The sequence below is a fragment of the Agelaius tricolor genome, unplaced genomic scaffold (assembly GCF_023055355.1).
Source record: "Agelaius tricolor isolate 1412-34295 unplaced genomic scaffold, bAgeTri1.0.p SCAF_9, whole genome shotgun sequence".
Taxonomy (NCBI): domain Eukaryota; kingdom Metazoa; phylum Chordata; class Aves; order Passeriformes; family Icteridae; genus Agelaius; species Agelaius tricolor.
This window is the reverse complement of record NW_027269269.1, coordinates 43,361,069-43,376,291: the sequence shown is the minus strand read 5'-3', so window position 1 is coordinate 43,376,291 and position 15,223 is coordinate 43,361,069. Positions and strand designations below refer to the sequence as shown.

The 15,223-nt window shown below is 39.1% G+C and overlaps 1 protein-coding gene across 2 annotated transcripts in view; it reads right to left on the bottom strand.

The window, feature by feature from the left end:
- LOC139593078 (uncharacterized) overlaps positions 1-14,177 on the bottom strand; it is a 71,803-nt gene extending 57,626 nt beyond the window's left edge. For both annotated transcript variants that reach the window (XM_071433718.1, XM_071433716.1), the window contains exons 1-5: positions 13,794-14,177; positions 13,108-13,207; positions 10,815-10,979; positions 10,602-10,720; positions 2,336-2,456 (exon numbers count right to left, since the gene is read on the bottom strand). The gene's annotated coding sequence lies outside the window, so the exon portion shown is untranslated. The remainder of the gene's footprint in view (positions 1-2,335; positions 2,457-10,601; positions 10,721-10,814; positions 10,980-13,107; positions 13,208-13,793) is intronic.
- Between the last annotated feature and the right edge of the window lie 1,046 nt (positions 14,178-15,223).

The following is a 15,223-nucleotide window of genomic DNA, read 5'->3' as shown; positions in this document are numbered from 1 at the left end:
TCCTGTTAGGGCATTAAATCCCATAATAAACAATACAACAGGCTGCTCTATTTGTGTGGCTGCCCCTTGTTAATTCTCCAACCATTGTCTGGCCTGGCACAAAATAGTAGAAGAAAAGACAGCCACAGGCATCCCACAGCCCAGGGCAGCCTCCTTTCCCCAGGGGCTGCCTCACTGCCTGCCTCTGCTCTGCCAGCCCAGCAGTTTGCATTGCTGACTCTGCCTGCTTCATCCAGGTGTCACCCCAGGGGCAGAAGTGGCAGCAGCCTCTTTTCTGGGCGGGGGGAAACTGAATTTTGTGATGTGGATTCTACAGCACTAAACCAGCTTTCCCACTGGGGGCTGCCCAGAAATTAGGCTGAGAATATGCAAGGCCCAGTTAAAGTTGGTTGCTTTTTTCAATTAAAATTTGTTAATAAGTTATTTGTTATGACAGCCACAAGTTTTCTTAAATGGAAATAAAAATGTACTTTTTTTTTCCTGTCTTAATCAGTGAAAATAGGCAGCTATGAAAAGCCAAACATTTCCTTCTTACTATGACAGAATCAAAGAAAGTTTTGGGCTAGAGGGAGCCTTAAAGAGTATTCAGTTCTTACCGCCCTGCCATGGGCAGGGGCACCTTCCACTAGACCAGGATGCTCAAAGCTCCATCCAACCTGGCCTTGGACACTTCCAGGGATGGAGCAGCCTCTTTGGTCAATCTGTTCCAATGCCTCACAGTAAAAAAAAAAATCATCCTTTCATCATCATCATCACAGTAAAAAAATTCTTTATAATATCTTATCTAAATCTACCTATTTCAATTTAAACTTGCTACGTCTTTTCCTATCAGCATATTTCCTGATGAACCATCCTTCCCATCCCTCCTGTAGGTCCCTGTTAAGTACTGGAAGGCCACCACAAGGCCTCATAAGGTTTTTAAAGTTAAATACTCCTCTACCCAAAGGATGGGAAAACCAAGATGGCCAAGAAAGCTCCCATCAAGCATTTTTCTAACATGCTCATTTATAACCCAAACTACCTGATTTACATCTCAATTTACATATATCCCACAGTGCTTCATTCCATTGATTAGACATCAGAGCATTTACATTTCCATCACTTCCACATAACAGCAGTGGTAGGTCACAGTGACCTTACAAATGTCTTGTCAAAGCCTTTTGTGTCAAAACAGCACAACCTCAGAAATGCTCTATCAAAACAGCCCCATCATCCAGTGTCAAAACAGCTTCATCACGGAGCCTAAGCACATTCACATCCAACAAATTAACATATCAAGGCTTTATGGCACTAATATCCAAGTGAAAAACAAAAACCTAATGTTTTCCCTGTGAAAAGAAAATTGTTCTTACTCCCATTTCCCACTGCTAATTAGTTCCTATCTACTGGGGTGTCTCTGGGGTGACTTTTTTTTTCCTCACAGTGTCACTAAAGTGACCGACATTTTCATTTAGTCAAACTTGCAAAAAGTGGCTGGAAGAGCTTTCTGGGAACTTGGCCTCAGTGATTGTCAAGGCAGTAAAATTCCTGCCTAGGTACAAGACTATTCAACAAAGTGAACATCACAACAGAAAAAATTTTGCAAGCAAAGCCAATACACAGTTCTGGACCATCTCCTGTTGCATTTAAATCATCTCATTCTTCAATTTTCAGGCCAGACCTATCTTAGTGCTTGGTTTCACTACAAGTGACTAAATAAATTGGGAAGGGAATAGCACGCACTATTTTTTTTCTTTTTTTTTGGTAATTTTAAGGAACTCAGATAAACCCCAAAGATTAAATCTGACTGTTTAAAAATCATAGTCTCAGTGCTTCACTTGCCCTCCTGCTCATCTGTATATGAGGCAGAAAAAGTATGCATAACCACACAGTTTCAAACCAGTGCAACTGAATCCATTTGAATCCCATAATTTGAATTTTAAAGCCTCTCAGTCCCTGCTTTGCTTATAAGGGAGGTTTTTAGGAACTCATCCCATCACTGGACAGCACGCTTAAGTGTAAACACAAGTAGCATCCAAATATATGGGCAGTCAGGACAGCAATGTTTGGTGGATTCTTGAATTAGGACATGCATAGACAACCCACTGAAAATGCAATATTGCCCTCAGCTAATCTGGTGTGTCAGCACTGCAAATGTTCGTGTTCGAGCAGCACTCACCATTTCGGGCAATGACTTTCTTAATCAGTAAAACATTCAAATACAGAATAAATAAATATAAATCAGCTGGTTGCACCCTTTCCATTATTTTTTCTTCAGGACATTACCTAACAACCAAAGCAAATAAATTTACAAGCAAGAGGAAGCTTAGAGGCACTCAGCTCTTAACTCACTGACCTTGTAGTGGAGACACCATGTCACAGCCATTAGCACTGGGGCAGGATCTGTTGCATTTTGCTCTGTTTCCACGAGTCATCTCTGTGGCAGCACAGGGTGAGACCATGAATTCAGATTTATCCTATCAGGGCAGAACAAATCAGAAGCAGCAGTTGCAAATTTGTAGAAACAGACCTGACTGGTGCATTACTGTAATCCCCAAGAAAAGCAGCTGGGGCATGACCACATACCTTGATCGAGATCAAGGTATAAACACCTTTTATTTAATTTTTCAGATTTGGTTAATCCAAAAGTCATTATTTTGAAATATGTGATATATATATATATATATATATATATTTCATTATAGATGTACAGCAGTTCCCATATAAACTGTCCTTAAAAGTAATATCTCAGTATATAGAGATATTCCCTCTATTTTAAATGAGAAGACTTCTTCAGTATTCATGAACTTCTTGACTGTGACAGATGTAATGAGACAGAAAAAACAATTCACTCTGCTATAATTGTGGCCTTTAGTTTATGCTTGACTATGCTTTGATGGATTGCTGCATTTATTCATACTTTACTTTAATTTTCTAAAGAGTAAAGTAGTGACTTGCAGTCTGTAGTCTGAGGACTAATCTCAGGATTTCTATGACCAGTACCACAGCAGTAAAATCTCTTAATGTCAATGCTTCTTATTTTCATCTGCTTGTCCAAATTCTTCACTGAAAAACAAGACATGCAAAACCAATTTAAAGTCAAGGGGGGAAATTCTTCAGATCTCTCTGGCAAAAGCTCCTGGAAAGGGAACAGGAGCTGTTTTCATAGGTCAGCATGACCTGAGAGAGTCAGATGAAGTGACACAAATGTGTGTAAAAATTTATGTTGAGGAAGAAGACCACTGTGGGGTGCTACAATTACAGAAGGGAATAGGAAAAAAAAAGAAGTGAAGTGGTTGGGTGAGGAGCCAGAAGAGAGACATGTGTATGAAGCAATAAAAGGAGTTCATGAAATATAAAGCAGGGCCAATTTCTTCCTGTAGAGCTTTGATTCCACTCGATTTTTGCCATCCAAAGAAGGATGGCTGAGAGACCTGAGCAAGCTTGGCAGGAGGGATGAGAGGAGGCCACAGGGCTGCATTCCCAGGACTTCCAAGGAATGAGGCTGAAATGGCTGCTAATGGTGAAATGCTGAAAAACTGCTGATATCATGGGGGATCCCAGAGAAATACTGAGAGAAAACTGAGAAAACCCCCTCTAACTTGTCAAAACCTCCATCATTAATAGATCTGAGTGAGAAAGAATATCAGGGACAGCAGAGGATGAGAAACATATTTTAAAATGTACTTGATCACCTAAATTCTCAGCAAATATAGAGCAGGAGTACCAGTACCCCTCTGTGGCTGAATCACCTGGACCCAAGGTTTCAGCACTTTGGGAGTCTCTCTGTCATAGCCCTGAGGCTGCTGCAGAAACATCAGCTACTCACAGGGATGTGCCAGAGTGCAGAATGAGTCATTGACATAATAAATCCTCTTGGCAGCAAGGAACCTGGTGAATTGGAGAGATGTTTTCAGCATTCTTGCAATTCATGGCACAAATTACTTCTACCAGAGTTTGTTCCAAGCAGCTGAAGGGTTCCTCTGTACACAGGGCACCTGTGTGTGGCCCAGGGTGAACATCGATGCTGCCACTGAACACTTTGGGATTCACTCTCCAACCAGAGGGAAGATGCCTCTGCGACATAATCACCATAAAGTGGGAAGTGACTCTCAGAATAAATAAACTTTAAAGATCCAGTCTGGGTATGTTGGTGCAAGCTACAATGGCTCCTTGGTTTGATCATTAAACTGGAAACATAACTGAGAAACTTGGTGTCACCTGTCTGACCATGCCACAGGAATTGTTGCAGTGGAATACAAAGGTGAGCAGAACTCCAGATGCCTGGCCTTGTGGCAGTGAAACACAGTCCTCTTGTTTAGAGGTGTGCAATTTGCTCTGGTCACCAGCTGGAAGCAGCAGTGATGACATTTCCACATTGCAGTCCCCAGCATGGGGAGCTGTGTTTGTGCGTGCCACTCCTGGACACCAAACCACACAACCACACTTCACAGAGCCACAAAGTCCCAAAATACTGGCAGTGGCAGACAGAGGTAAACTCTTTGGACTGTGGTAAAAAATAGGAAAAAAACCTGCAAAAACTTAAATCCTGAACATGTTCCAATGACATTCTGCCATTATAGCTGTTGCAGGCAATTTCTCCTCTGGTTTGATATTTTAGCTCAGCCTGCTTAAGTCTTCAGAGGCTGCACTGACAAGCAAAAAGTCTAATTACCATGTTTAGCTTGCTCCTTTTAGCATGCTCTGCAGGCTCTGTCATCATTTCACTGTGACAAGAAGTTGGGTGGTTTTTTCCTTGTAGCAAGTTCCTCACTATTCTTGTTAAAGAAATACTGCACCAGAGATTCCTTTGATGGTTTGGTTATGTTTAACTTGCCATTAATGCTGTTCTCCTTTGAAACTTCTTCATCTGTGTTTACTTTCATACATCTGGTGAAGAAATATATTTGCTTTTTTTTTGTTTGTTTATTGTCACACATAAGAGAAGCATACATAAATCAAATGCTTTGTCCCTTGGGCTTTACTTGTCTTGTCTTTATGCTGCATCAAAAATTTCAATAAAAAAAGTTAAGTAATAATGCTATAAAGACATGAAAGTGCAATGTGGCACAGTGACAAATTGCTGGGAGTTGTACATAAAACAATCTTTTGGAAAAAGAGATGAATTCTCATTTTAGGTAATTTCTTCCTTCCTTATTTATTTTTCCAACTCGAAGTTGAAATAATTTTGATTTATGATGAAGAATCATAGTGAAGTAAAATCTCTTAAACCATGGTAAAAATGAATAAAACTTGTAAGGAATGTAAGAGACCCAGTTGTACCTAACACGTCCTCATTTTGAATCTGATTTCAGTTATTTCTTCTTATTGTTACAAAAGATATAGCTTTTAAACATGGATGCTTGCAGTGGCAGTAGACAAAAATCATCATAAGACAGAGATCTTACTACCAAAAAAAGGGAGTAAAAGGTCACCTAATTGTATATTATTGCAGATTGCATGTCAGTGGGGCACAGAACTGCAGTATGCAAAGTACTGTTTATAGAGAAAGCTATGATAAAGAAGGGAAGGAAGCAAAACAATCCTGAACTTGTAAAGATATGAAGTGAGTGAGGTGGGAAATGACAAGCACTGAAATAACTTTGCGTTTTCTGCTGTGAAATCAAAAGACCAAAAGCCTAATCACATTGTCAGTCAGTAACCAGTCTAGTGCAACAGGGAAATAAAACCAGAGATGAGAATAGAAACTTTAACAATGGCACAATATCTTCTAATTTTTTGGATCCTTTCAATTCATCCAACTTTCACCTGACTCTGCTCCTTCTAGTGTCTCTCTTTTTTCAGGGGTGTTTTTTTATGTGTTTGTAGGCATGGCTTTATGTCATCCTAAGCATTTTTGGCTGAAAGGTGACATGGCTTTTCTATTTCCTCTCTGTTGTCTTCTCCATCCACTGCCTTCATCCTGTCTGCACAACTCCAAATTCTTTCCCTCTTTCATGCAGCACTGCGGCAATGGCTGAGTGTGACTGAACATGAAGAGAGCAGAGATGGCAATAGTGACACTAGTTCTGGCCTTTGGGATAACAGCAACAAGCCTTACTGAGCTCCTACAGATAAATCCAGCCTCTTTTCTGTGATATTAGAACCAGAGTTGATCACCTAGCTCCTCCTTGTTTTTGTGTTCAGAGATTAAGAAGTAATACAAAGATATTAAACCCTATACTGGATATCATGGGGACACTGGCTTCTTATCACTTCAGCCATGCCTTTGATCAAAACACTTACATTTGCCTCATTGTAGAGCTTGTTATAAACACCACATCTATTGCTTTACTGCCATGCTATACTCTTTGAAAAAAGGACTCAGCCAACCATAAAAAGGAAGGTTTGTATGAAAACATCTTTCACTAAATATATAAACAATCCAAATGCAATAAGAAGCTTCTCAGGAAAGTCACTGAATAATCAGCACCCATGGCCAAAAAGTTCTTACAAAATTTCACTCAGATACTTGCAATCAGCCTTCACTGATTTATGTATCCTTTTTGATTCTCAATAGCAGGTAGGGGAAGTATTTTTGGGTTTTTGTTTGTTTGTTTGTTTTTAAACTACTAGAGATGTCTGCAGAGAAGAGAACTCCCAAGTCCTCTCTGCACTGCTTGACACACTTTTTTATGGATTTGCTGCTTTGGATGTTTGCGCTTGGAGCGCTTGGTTGGCCATCCAGTTGTCACCAACAATGCAGTAGGAATAAAGTGTCAAATTCTCAGAAAGATTTGTGTGTGTGTGTGTATTTTTAAATTCCTGAAATCTTATTTTTAAGCTTTCAGCTTCAAAGATCCACTTACCATTCAATGGTTGCATTCATATGAGCACAGTTTTAAGCAGAAGGGCTCATTCCTTATTTTGATGTAGGATCAGTCCTGCTGTTTCATCTAAACCTTATCCCCTGTCATGTAGTAGAGCTGACAGGATGACAAAAATAAAGGCTTTAGTGCTAACAAACTTTGTTTGTTCTCCCTCTTGACTTCCCAAGTGCCACTGCTATTTATTTAAAAGGAGAAGATTTCAAGCACATATAGGATATTTAAAAATAACAAGCCACAAAGAAAAATAAAACATACAAACAAACCAACCAAACAAAACTCCAGCAAAAGTGCTATTCACAGCACTGTTAAAGAGCAGGGATTCAGTTGGGCTGATCCTGTGCTGCTTGCAAACACCTTTACCCCATGAGCTATGAGGCTTGGCCTCAAAGGTCAGCAAGAGATAATGTGCAGTGATGGTGATGTGTACAGCAGGAATCAATCCCTACTTCACACCAGCACTGCAGACTGGGGTGTACCTTTGGGAGAATTTCCTTTATTCTGTCCTAGGCTGGTTCAGGCTGTGCAGGCAGGCAGTTCAAAAGCAGAGAGAGTTTTAACAGAAGGAAAACATCACATCGTTTGTAATGTTACCTGTGATCTTAGGCACAGCTTCCAAATGGGGAGGTTGATGGCAGGAGCTGATGGATGAAAGAAACTGCCCTTAAAGGGGAATGGAGCAGCTGGCCTTTTGTGTCTGGGTGTTGCAGCTATTTCTCAGGGCCCATTTTTCTGTACTTCACAGTATTTGAAAAGAGAATACTCTGGAGTTAATGGAAGTTTTGCTATTGACTTCAATGGGGCCAAGACTTCATAAATATGTTTGTTTCTCCTGTTGACTAAATTGCTATTATTGCTTTCAGCATGGCATCTTAAGATTGATGCCTGCACCTCATAAGATTAAATTGGCCTCTGCATTGTAGAGAATACAACTTCTTCTTGCTAGCCACTCTGCTCTCTGACACTGATGATCAGAGGAACAAGTCCTACTGAAGAAACTTACTTTGCCCAGAATAACTTGGCAGGATCTTATAAGAGAAGGGATGTGTTTTACTGGGGAAAGTGTTGTAGCAAAAAAGTGATCGGATTTTTGAAGTGCATTAAGTTCTTCTGCTCTGATGAGAGCAGGCACTTCTCATCTCCTTAGACAAAGATCACAGGTATTTACAAAATCACAGCACTATAGGACTACACTCAGGATGGAGATGGTCCTATTAAAAAGTCCTATAATCAAATCACTGTAGATCTGTCAAAAGAATAAAGGGGGTAAAGTAGGGTTAAGATTAAGGAATGGCCTCGCAGTCAGAGAAGTCTTAGGCTTAAATCTGTGAGCTGAACTTGGAGATCATCTTAAAGAGAGGCAGAAGATAAGGCAGATTAACCCTTAAATTATTGCTTGCTGTGAGGAGCAGTCTGCAGATCAGACTTCAAGTCACTGGAGAAGTTTCTTTTACAAACAGCCAGAGACTGAGACAGAGGTGAGCTGGTACTAGCCCTAGTTAGCTCCAATTCCCCAAGAAAATTGCTCAGTCCTAAGGACTGAGAGGTACTTGGCAGCAGCAATCAATATGATGCAGTGGTTCTTTGATTGCCAGACAAAAGTTCAACAACTAAACTTTAATGCAGAATCTGAGAGCAAATGTGTTAGAAATTCCAATTGTGTTAAAGAGGATTAACTAGAAACATTGCCTTAAATTTTAAAAGCACAGGTATATAGGTGGTAGGCTGGAATGTAGCTAAGTCAATGTTATTAAAGCTGCACTTATAGGCCACTCATTTATTTGAAAATACTTTTGTGGTGGGACAATGTCCTTAGACACAGAATTTAATTACTAGGCCACAATAGAAGTGTTCAATTTGCTTTTCTCTCCTATTACTCATATTATGTATAGAACACCAATTGATTAGGCATTAGTATCAATTCCTGGAAAGGCTCAGATTCCCAATGAAGTCAGATTTCTTTAGCAGACAATTTATTACTTTACTTATACTAAGCATTAATATTGTATTTGTACCTCTGTGTCTACCAAAGGAAGTCCTGTCTTTTGTCCCTTGTACTTACTGCGGTCTCAATTATTTTAATGTACATTCTTAACTTTTAATAAATCGAAGACAATTGTCTACAACCACTAAACCCAGAAAAAGTGATCAACTTGGCCATTTCACCACCCACTCTGCACATTTCAATTCTGTTCACTTCACATTTGTTTCCATGGAACTCTCCCATAAGGAGAATCAAAAATTTCAAGGAAGTAATAAAGTAATAATTTATCAATAGCAAAAATTAAAATTCCGTCTGTGGAACTGTGCATGTCATGAAGTATTATAATGCCCAATAGTTTAATCTGATTATATTTTAAAGTAATTATACTTAAAACTTTTCATCTTTTTACCATCCTAACATGCTGCTGCTATCTATTCTCCTCATAGCATGGAATATATAATGACAGAAATTATTTCAGCTTTAAATGATAATGATGCCAGCATCAAAATCAAACATGACTTCCTGCAAATCCAGGCTGAAATTCATAGCTGGATCTGTGCAAATGTTTCTCCTGAAAGTAGAGAGGAACTCCTCACAAAATAGTTATCCAAGAGCAGATTTTAGACCTGGTATCAGTAGCTGTGCTGCTTTCACTATCTGGATTCTAATTAAAAGTTCTGCCTTTAGTTTCAGTCAATCTTAAAGCTGCACAACACTTCTCATTTTTGGATGTTGTAATCATCCTGTCACTTAACATGAAACTTTCCAAACTGCTTGTGTCTTCTTTGGACTAATTTTTGATGTGGAATTTCATCTTTGGGATAAGGGACAGGGGATTTTCAGACAAATTGTTTCAGCTGTTTTGAGGGGCTGGATAAGGCTTTCCCACTGTTGGGTTGAAAAATCTCTAACTTAGATTTGCTCTGCAGAAACTTGGCAAAGTGACAACAGTAGCAGATGGCACAGAGTGGGACAGGAGAGACGGTCACCTTCATGTAATGGACACTTCAATGTTATTCCATCAAAAAGATTCACAACCAGACAAGTTTTAACTTCTGAAAAATCTCATTTTCATATGCTAGATGAGCAATTTTTGAGTGGAGACAAGGAAAAGAAGGCAGCAATAGAGACAGAAAGCACAAAAGACCTTCAGAGGAGACAGCAGTTTCTGGGTAACAGCAGAAGACAGGGACAGAGGCTGACAGCACAGCAAAGGAGCACACAAACATTCTGAGGATCATTTTCCCTTAAAAGAATGAGAAAACCAGGGAGGTGAACCATGAGAGGTTCTGCTGGGTGAGCTCTCTGATGGAGGAAGGTGTGGATGAGATCACATTTCATGGCCACATCCTTTTTGTCCATGACTGATGCACTAAGTGGTGCAGAAGTTCTCAGCATGGGAAAAAGCAATGCTCCTGAAGCACCTTATCAAAACCCAGATTTTCTGGTCTGAGTGGGAGGGAGATGTCCTCTGGAGTGTTTCAGTGCCTGATGACTCTCCTCAGCATGCTTGATAAGTCCCCATGCCCACTATACCTCTCCTCAAAGCAAGAACCCATTTTTACTCCAGACAGAGAGACTGCTCAGATACAGAGGACTGTTCAAATACCTCACTTTTTGGGCTGTGAACTTCTGTCCAGAGAGCTCCATCAGGAGCCCACACATCTTAACAGGGCTCAGCACTCTCAGGAAAGAGGTCAGACCTCTTGGGTCAAAAACACTGGAAAGGCTCCTGAAAGGTTTTCCCAGCTGCCACAAGCAATATAAGCTCTTTGTCTCGTGTTAACAAAAGTGACAATGTAGGGACTGACCTCGGCAGCTTGATAATGTGCTGTACAGCACTACAGGACCAACTCTTGTCTTGGAGAACAGAGCAGCTCCCACCAACACCTGATCAGCTCCTCCATGGTGTTTGCAGGGCTGGAAACCTCTGAAAGACACAGGTAGCAGTGCAGGGCTTTTTCTACTTCATTTCCCTCAGTAACTTGTAAGACACCCTAGGATGCTCTCACATGCATGGGTACCTGTCTCTCTCTCAGAAATCTTGCTGAAGACACAGATGTAGCACCAGGAGATCCAAATGGCAGAGATGCCTGAAGTCAGACCCAAGGTTCTCCTGGAGCTCCTGTTCTTGAAGTCAAAATTGATCATCTGCTGGCAAGAGTACTTGGCGTGCACTCATTTTTGTGCTATCAGGAAGTAAACAATAACATTTGGTTATTTTCTATTAGCTGTTGATGTGAGGGATTTTGATTACACAAACTACTATCATCGTGCTAAAACCAGATATCTGACTAAATCAAATAAAATGTTCTCTCTGTTGTCTCTTGAAATGCAGGTTTTCCATTGCTAATTTTTGCCATTTCTTTTCTCTGCTATTTTAATTTCCCCAAAAGCCAGTTTCTTGTAAGTGTAGTTCTTTGGGGTTATTAAAGTGGGACTTACCATTTGCAAATATTACTGTTACAAGCCTTACAATAATATTTTTCAATATTATGGCTATCACACAGACTCAAGTAGACTGAAATGGCTTCAAAACAGTCTAATTTACTTCCAAAAGAAGTCTAAAGTACGTTTTAAAACAATGTCTGTGATTTTGTTTGCAGAATAAAGCAATAAAACCGTGAAAAGAAGACACAGAATCACAAAGCAGTCTACATTAAACTGAAACAGTTTTTAAGATCAACACAGTGAATTTCTTCCTGACTTTGAGTCCCAAACATGTCTCAACGTTATAACTTTGATAACTCCTATCCATGGTTTGACTGTCATTCTTTGATAAAATATTAGTGTTGTACTGTCATTACACCACTGTGGTAAGGAATCACACATTGAAAAAGAGAGAAAAATGACATTATCAGGAGCCACTATCTCAGAATCTGTTTCAAATTTGTATACAAAGCCATTCTGACACCCTGCTCTGGCTGGTGCAGTAATGTTTTACAGCACAATTCCATCTGCAGATGTTGCCAAAGGACAATATTCTGCTACATTGACTAATGCATTTCCCTGTAAATAACCCTCTGATTTTTGTGGGACCTGATGCTGCCTCAGATGCCATTCAGCATGAATAAAGGTGTCAGAATATGGCCTGGAGTTATTATCTGTATAACCTAAACCTTAGTAAAGCAATGAGATACCCAGATTAATGGCTAATGCCTGGGATGATATTCCTATCTTAACCCTTGCTGTCTGACCAAAGTGAATAATAACATGCTCATGGTATATCATCAGCCTCTGAAATGCAGTTGCAACAGTATGAAATTTCAGAATAAATATCTGCCTTCATTCTTTTTTATTCCCCTTGTGGATTTAAGTCAGTTCCCTAAAATATTGTTTAATATGATTTTAGAGTTTTAATAGCATCTATTGACCAAGAGAGGACAAAAGTCAGTTCTCCCCCCAGCTTTTTCTCTGTAGGATAAATTTGTTTGAGAGTGCTTTTTATTTTTAGTCTTATGTTAAGAAACTTCATCTCAGTTATCTTTGAAGCCATCAAACAGCTTTTCCTAGTTAATGGAAGGTCTTTAATGATACCTAACAAAAACATATTCTATATACTACTTTGGGATCATTTGAATACAAAAAGCATTACAACAAGCTGAATTGTATTTTTATTCAGTCTTGTATAGTTTTACACACAAGCTGAATCACTAATAACAACAAAGTCTAGCTCATATATACACAGCATGAAAAAAATTAATAATAATTGATAATTATGTTATTGTATAATTTTAAATGGTATAGGGACATAAAATAAGCATGTATTTAATGATTCCATCAAGTACTCCAGAATATTTCTGAATATTCTAATAGAAAAGAGAAGGAAATTAACTTTCATTCCCTTGGTACTTTGAGGTCTTTCACCATTGTCTCTATGGCTATTTTCTCATGCTTGCATAATTATTTAATACACAATCAAGTCTGGCAGAGATGATGACCATGTCCATAGCTCAGCAATCTGGGTTTCTGATTGCATTTACAGCGAATGTGTGCGAATAAAAGGCCAGAGCAATCTAGTGCCAAATTCTGTGGCCATAAATTCAGTTTAGGGCCAAAATTCTCTCCTAAGTGAGCAAAGACAATGACACTTCGAACTAACAGGGAGATTCACAACACCCCAAACAGCACAAGTGTTCCCAAAAGAAATGTGCATTTGAAATGTTGATCCAGGGCTACAGTCTGTACAATCTACACAGGAAATGCATTCCTGCATGTGGAATTCACACAAGGTGAATTTTTGTGGAGGATGACTGGGTTTCAGGACAATAGGATAACAATACAACTTGTTATTGCTGCCCTACAAGATAAAATTACCTGAGATTAGAAGTACAATTCTTGATCTTCCTTGGTCACAAGCAGTTTAAGTTCATAGCTTTGCCCTTCCTGGGTGATGCTCTACGCAGACAGATGTTCACTAATATGAGGAAAAGAAACACTTCATGGCCACCATACTACAAAAATATCCAAGATTCAGAGGGCCAAGCAGACAATAAAGGGGAATTGAAGACAACTGTGATTCTAATTATTTATGAGGATGATTATCTGGTAGGAAAGCAATATAAGGTGATATTTAAGAAAGGAAGTCTTTCATTTCTTAGATGGGAGATATGTTAAGTTGTTCAAAAATTAGGGACTGATATAATTTCCTCTGGTTACAGTTTTGAAGTCACTGCTGTAATTGCAAAGGTGATATTCTGCATTTGCCCAGCAGAACAAACTTCTCAAAGCATAGAAAATGGTCCTTGGGCATGAAATTGCTGCCATTAGCTCAGGTGTGATGGCTGTGCTGCTGGGTATTCACAGAACTCAAACAGCTTAGAAGATAAAAGTTTGGGTGCCAAGGGAGTGTCCAGACTGAAATGGCCATTTGAGGATTTATGGCTCAGCTAATAAATGTTGTCATATGTCACTTGAGGCTGGCCAGCAAGGTACATGGCCAAAGCCAAAAGTACATTAAAAAATTTGTGAAGAACTCAAGAGAAAGAAAAAAATGAATTCACCTTTGAAGAAATGCACCCATTGACGCCTTTTCTTCTGCCACAAGTTTATCACAGGAGTGTAGGTCATGCAGATGCACTGAGATGTTTCCTTTCCACTGGCTTAAAATTCAGGGGGTGAGGGGTTCTTCTTTATATATGACAAAATATGCTGCAATAGGGTAATAAAGTGATATATCTAGTAAAGAGACATGTTGAAAGCAGAATTGCCAACCTTACAGATAAATAAATATACTCCATAATTACAAAACATAAGCAACTCCGTTGAAGAAAAAGAGCCTAAAATTTGCTGAATGTTTTTGATGCTGACAACAAACCCTTGAAATCGCTCTTCAATTGAACAATACAGTAGGAAAAAAATATGCTCTTACACTGGAGATTTTAGCTAGATCTGATAAGATCTGTAAAGCCTGAGGTGTATTGACAACTCAATACTCTTAATTTGGTGGGAAAGTAACTCAAGGCAGTCTTCATTGACTTTTGCTCTAACACATTAATCACAGAAAGGAATATTTGGGGTGTCTGGCATCAATTTTTATGACTCCTCTGACTAGCTGGGATCACTGATTTGTTAAGGAATATTTCAAGTTTTTGGCTCCTTTTTGTTATGGATTTTGAGTTGTTGTTTGGTTGTTTGTTTTTTCTTTAATTGACTGACTGTTTGACAAGATAGACTATTTCTTGCAACCGAGATACGGAATGAGCTTTTGACATGCAGAAATCTGAGGTCTTGTTTTAAAGTAATTATTTAGCTTTTCCTTGAATGACACTCTGTGAGGGATTATGGAAGAAAATCATTATAAGGTTGCACATCAGTCAGGATACTTTTCTGCCCCTTCTCTTTGATTTAGACATACACTGCCAAACAAATCAAAGATTACACTTGGGAGCTGCATGCTGCTGTGATGGATCTCTGGAGAGGAAGAGAGAAAAATGAAGTTAAAAAAAAAAAGGTGAAAGGAAACGTGAGGAATGAAAAAGAAGTTTCAGCAAGTGTTGGCTCTGCTGTCAGTCAAATGAAAGAGAAGGGACAACTTGATCTATTGCAAGATCATAGCCAAGGATAAAAAAGTAGAAGTTCTCCCTGACAGAAACAAACACACACACGCATTCATTTTGATTCACTCAACTTTTTGGGTTTCATTGTTCTTTGATAGACAAGAGCTTTTTCCCTCTTCTGCTAACATGCCAATGCACCAGTACAGCCTCTTGAAGACATAATGCACACATTCCATGACACAAAATTATATCCTGATATCAATAAAGCTGAGAAATTAGAAGCAAAAAGGATGGTTTTCATTAATTTCAGAGCTATTAAAGAATATAATCTCTTAATGCCTCAAAAGACTTGACTATTGAACTTCAACTATAAGTACCACTAATTAGAGGTCTGCAATGCCTGATATGTCTTGAGAGGAAAAAAAAAAAGTAAA